The sequence below is a fragment of the Pteropus vampyrus genome, unplaced genomic scaffold, assembly GCF_000151845.1.
Source record: "Pteropus vampyrus isolate Shadow unplaced genomic scaffold, Pvam_2.0 Scaffold17, whole genome shotgun sequence".
NCBI classification, from domain to species: Eukaryota; Metazoa; Chordata; class Mammalia; order Chiroptera; family Pteropodidae; genus Pteropus; species Pteropus vampyrus.
Window position 1 is genome coordinate 14061949 of NW_011888798.1, and position 5824 is coordinate 14067772.

The following is a 5824-nucleotide window of genomic DNA, read 5'->3' on the forward strand; positions in this document are numbered from 1 at the left end:
AAAATTATTTTAGCTTTTCATCTTTGAATATGATGTTAGCTGTGTGTTTTTTATATGTGATCTTTATTATATTGAGGTATGTTTGTTCTATTCTCATTTTGCTGATAGTTTTTATCATAAACGGATGGTAGATTTTGTCAAATGCTTTTTCTACCTCTATTGATATGATCATATGATTTTTATACTTTATTTTATTTATGTGGTGTATCATATTAATTGATTTATGGATATTGAACCAAATTTGCATCACAGCAATAAATCTCATTTAATCATGGTGTATAATTTTTTTTAATGTATTGCCGAATTCAATTTGCTAATATTTTGTTTTATTGAATCTGTGTTCATCAGAGATATTGTCTTATAATTTTCAGTCTTTGGTTTTGGAATTAGGGTAATGCAGGCTTCATAAAATGAGCTTGGGATTCTTCCCTCCTCTTGAATTTTTTGGATTAGTTTGAGAGGAATAGGTGTTAATTCTTCTTTGACTGTTTGGTAAAATTCACCTGTGCAGCCAACTAGTTTAAGACTATTTTTTGTTGTGAGTTTTTGTTGGTTTGTTTGTTTGTTTACTGATTCAGTTTTGTTAGTAGTTATCATTCAAATTTTCTGTTTCTTCTTAACTCAGTCTTGGAAGGTTGTATGTTTCTAGGAATGTATCCATTTCTTCCAAATTGTTTAATTTGTTGGCACATAATTGTTTTTAGTATTTTCTTATAATCCTTTGTATTTATGTAGTGTCAGTTTCACTTCTCTTTCATTTCTGAATTTATTTATTTGGGTCTTCTCTCTTTTTATCTTGATGAGTCTTGTTAAAATTTTGTCAATTCTGTTTATCTTTTTCAAAGAATTAGCTCTTGGTTTCATTGATATTTGTATATATTTTTTTAGACTCTATTTTGTTCATTCTAGCTCTGAACTTTATTATTTCCTTCCTTCCATTCACTTTGGGCTTTGCATTTTCTTCTTTTTCTGGTTCCTTTAGATGTAAGCTTGGGTTATTTTTTAAGATTTTTCTTGTTTCTTGAGATTGGTCTGTGTTGCTATAAATTTACCTCTTAGGACTACTGTGTCTGTGCCCCATAATTTTGGAGGGTCATTGCATTTTCATTTTTATTTGTCTCAAAGTATCTTTGATTCCTTCTTTGATCTCATTGGTAACTAATTTATTGTTTAGTAGCATGTTACTTAGCCACCACATGTTCTTGTGTTTTCCCGTTTTTTTGTAATTGATTTCTAGTTTCATACTATTGTGGTTAGAGAAGATGCTTGATATGATTTCATTCTTTTTAAAATTTTTGAGACTTGTTTTATGGCCTAACATATTGTCTGCCATAGAAAATTTTCCATATGCCCTTGAAAGGAAGATATATTCTGCTGCTTTGGTGTGAAATGTTTTGAAATATCAATTAAATTAATCTGCTGTAATATATTATTTAAAGCCACTATTTACTTATTGATTTTCTATCTGGATGATCTATCTATTTATGTCAATAGGGTATTAAAGTTGCCAACAATTAATGTATTACTGTCAGTCTGTTCCTTTCTATCTATCAATATTTGCTTTATATATTTAGGTATTTCTGTGTTGGGCATATACATGTTTACAAGGGTTATGTACTCTAATCGGATTGATCTCTTTATCATTATGAAATGCCTTTCTTTGTCTCTTATTATAGCCTTCATTTTAAAGTTTATTTTATCTGATATAAATATTGGTATGCTAGCTTTTCTTTCCATTCCATTTGCATAAAATACCTTTTCCCATCACTTTACTTTCAGTGTGTGTATGTCTTTTGATCTAAAATGGGTCTTTGTAGATAGTATATGTGTAGATCTTTGTAGATAGCATATGTATAGATCTTTTTTCCTTCTCCATTCAGCCACCCTATGTATTTTGATTGCAGCATTTACTCCATTTGCATTTAAAGTAATTGTGGATAAGGTATGTAGTTATTGCCATTTTATTATTTATATTTATGAATTTTTTCCTTCTTCTTATTAAAGACATTTCTTTAACATTTCTTGCCATACTGGTTTGGTGTTGGTGAACTTCTTTAGATTTTTTTTCCTCTGGGAAGCCCTTCATATCTTCTTTGATTCTAAATGATAGCCTTGCTTGGTAGAGTAGTGTTGATGTCCGTCCTCATTTTTCTTCACTTTGAATATTTTGTACCTATTCCTTCTGTCCTGCAAAGTTTTACTGAGAAATCAGCTGATAGTCTGTCTTATGGGAGCTCTCTTAAAGATAACTAACTGCTTTTCTCTTGCTGCTTTTAGGTTTGGTTTTTGTCTTTAAACTTTGGAATTTTAATTATGATGCGTCTTGGTGTGGGCCTGTTTAAGTTCATCTTGTTTGAGACTCTCTGTGCTTCTTATGCTTGTCTGTCTATTTCCTTCACCAGGTTAGGGAATTTTTCAGTCACTATTTCTTCAAATAAGTTTCTAATCCTTTGCTCACTCTTTTTCTTCTGTTATCCTTAAAATGCAAATGTTATTACACTTGACTTGATGGTGTCCCAGAGAACAAACTATCCTCATTTAATTTTTTTCTTTCTTTCTTTTACTGTTCCAATTGGGTGTTTTCTACTTCCTTGTCTTCCAAATTGCTGATTTGATTCTTTGCTTCATGTAATCTACTGTTGATTCCCTCTACTGTATTTCTCATTTCAGTTATTGTACTTTTTATTACTGACCAGTTCTTTTTTATGGTTTCTGTATCCCTTTTTATGTTTACTATCTCTTTGCTTAAGTTCTCACTAAGTTTGTCTATTCTTCCTCTAAGTTCATTGAAAATCCCTTTAACCAGTGTTTTAAGTTCTGTATCTGGTAGATTGATTGCTTCTATTTAATTGAGATCTTTTTTTTTTCCTGGAGTTTTGTCCTATTCTTTCATTTGGGACATGTGTCCTTATTTCCTCATTTTGACTGCCTCTGTGTGTTTGTTTCTATGTGTGAGGTAGAACTGCTATGTCCCTGGGCTTGGGAGGATGGCTTTTTGTAGTATGTGTTCTTTGGATCCAGTTGCAGAGTCTCCCTGGTCACCTGATCTGGGTGCTTCCAGAGTGTCCCTTGAGTGGTCCATGTGTTCCCTCCTCTTATAGTTGAGACTTGATTTCATCAGTGGATGGGAGTGACTCTCAGGCTAACTGGTTGTGAGGACTGGCCATGACTTCAGAGGACAAGCTATTCAAGAGCTGACTCTATAGAGTGGTATTACCCAAGTGGGGCTCTGGTGCCTGCTTAGTCTGCCATTTGCATGGGCCATTTTTGGAAATACTCTGGTGGTGTGTTGCTGTGGTCTGAAGCTGGTCACTGCGTGTGTTAGTTCTTATATCTCTTGGGAGGGGCTCTGCTGTCAGCCAAGTTTAGCCACTGCCTGTGCCCAGCCTGAGGTCACCTGGTAAGAGCTACAGAGAAATCCGAATTTGATAGTTGCTTGTGCTGGTTCTGGATGCTTGAGGGAGGGGATAAACTGTGAACCAGAGCTATGCTGTGAACCAAGGCCAGCTGCTACTAGTGTTGGTCAGAGCCCCTCAATGAGAGGCATAGGGCACTTCAAGTACATCTCCCACATGCCTGGAGCCTGCAGACCTTGAGAGATTTTATGAAAATTCTCAGCATGGGATGAGACTGGCTGTCTGGGCAGTAAGCAAGTTGGGTAGGGTGCAGGTTCTTATGGAGTTATCAGGGTGAGGTGAGCAGTGTTTACTTAGTTAACATATATTTAGATTTGGCATATGTTCGAACCCACAGGCTGTTTGGAGGGAAGGCTCAACACCAAAACTCTGGCAGCCTGCCCTCCTGCCTTCACCCTGCAGTCACCAAATTCAATTTCTCCCTGTATGTCCCTTGTACCTTTTGAGCTGCTGTCCCTTCACTGGAGTTTAGGGCAAAGGTTTTGAGCTAGCAGTCTGCTAGCAAGCCCTTTAATAAGACGCCTGGGTTTCTAGCAGTCCTTTGTCTAATCCTGATTTTCACAGCCTTTTGTTCTGGGGACTCTTCTTCCAGGACCTTTCATTCCAGATTTGGCTCACTTGCTCCTCCAGGGAGACCTCCATAGCTGAGATATCCCTTCTGATTTTTAACCATCACATATGGGTGTGGGACCAGTCCATTTCATGTCTCCACCCCTCCTACCAGTCTCAATGAACCTTCTTTATATCCTCAGTTATAGTAATTTTATTTAACCACTGTTCAGGGTAATTGCTCTATAATTTGGTTGTAATTTTGAAGTCAATATTGGAGGAAGTAAGCACAGCATTTACCAACTTTGCCATCTTGACTTGAAGCCTCCTATTAAGCATTTTGAATTAAGGCATTCCTATTGATATTTACTCACAAAACTAAAATTTTATTGCCTAAGAAAAGTTGTTCAAAAAGTTTGCTTTTAAGCATTGATGACAATTCGAGATTTAATCTTAGTACCTGAAAGAAGAAAATGTTTTTTTCAGATTCTACAGGGGAAATTCAAGCATTAGACATTCATTTCTCAATTTGTGCTGTCACACATTTTTTTTTGAAAATTACAAAGAAAATAATTTAATTTAAAAAAGTTTTTATTAATATCACAAGCATTATTTTATTTAAAAAATAAATTCAAATCGAAATTTTAAGTCTAGATGACAAAACCAAGCTATACCAAACAGTACTATTTAAAAATATAAGTGAGCCAATATGTGTAGACAATCTTTTTTTGTCTACTTCATCTTGTGTAACTTGTCACTGCATACTGATTAATTTATTTTGAATTGTTTCACTTTCCTCTCGGGAGCTAGATTGATGAATCTGGCCACAGATCACAGCTACTTATAAACGCTTGGCTGAAGAACTCTCAACCTCTCTAATAACAGAGAGCTTTGAGTTCAAATGATTTCTAAAGGTATACCCTTCAAGCGGTGAGGAGAAATGGTTCATCTGTTTGTTAGACTCATTCCTGCTGTAAAGATATCATAAAAGTCAAAGTTAAAAACATAAGATATGAATGCCAGTGCTGATTTCCCAAGTTGGTTCTCACATTGGTTTCCACTTGCCTGGTGAGAGGCTGATACAAGTGTTTCCACAATAAAAATAAGAGCTCTGTTCCTTTTTTTTTTTTTTTTAATCTCATAAAAATCATTGTCTTTTACTACTTTGAGAGATAAGAAGTAATGAAAGGCATATCAGGCAAAAAGAAGAAAAAAATAAGAGCTTTTAATGTACCTCTTCTGCTTCTATTAGAACTGGTCAAATGCAATTCAGTGCCTTGGACCATCTCAGGCTGGGATGGTGCCTAGTAGTCTTTGACTCCAACCTAATAATGGGGAATAAGAAGGAAAACCAAAGACTCACATACAATTTAAAAACAAATAAATAGACAAACAAAAAACCTGAAGCCTAAATTTGATTAATGAAATGGTGTTAGTCCGGATGAAATACCTGTATAGCTTTACGCTGATCTCTTCACCATCTTTTGGTGACTTGGATACTAATGCCAGAGAATGTATGCTTAATAAAAAGTTTAAGTATCTTTAAATTATAAATCAGTGTTGGATAAATAAGTGAGGGGAAAAAAGAAGGTATGCGTATCATGTTTGAAGATGACATAACTATGGGACATGGCCAATATGTTTGAAAAAATACAAATTTATTCAAATAAATCACAATACTGCAAGAAATTAGATATTTCCTCACGAGGAAATTTAATGTAGATATATATATGTGTATATATAAGCTCACATTTAGTAAAAACAAACAAATGAAAATACATATTAACACAAATATCTAGGGAGAGAGGCTATTTAACAACTGTTTATGTGAAAAAATGCATAAGTATTTTAGCACAACA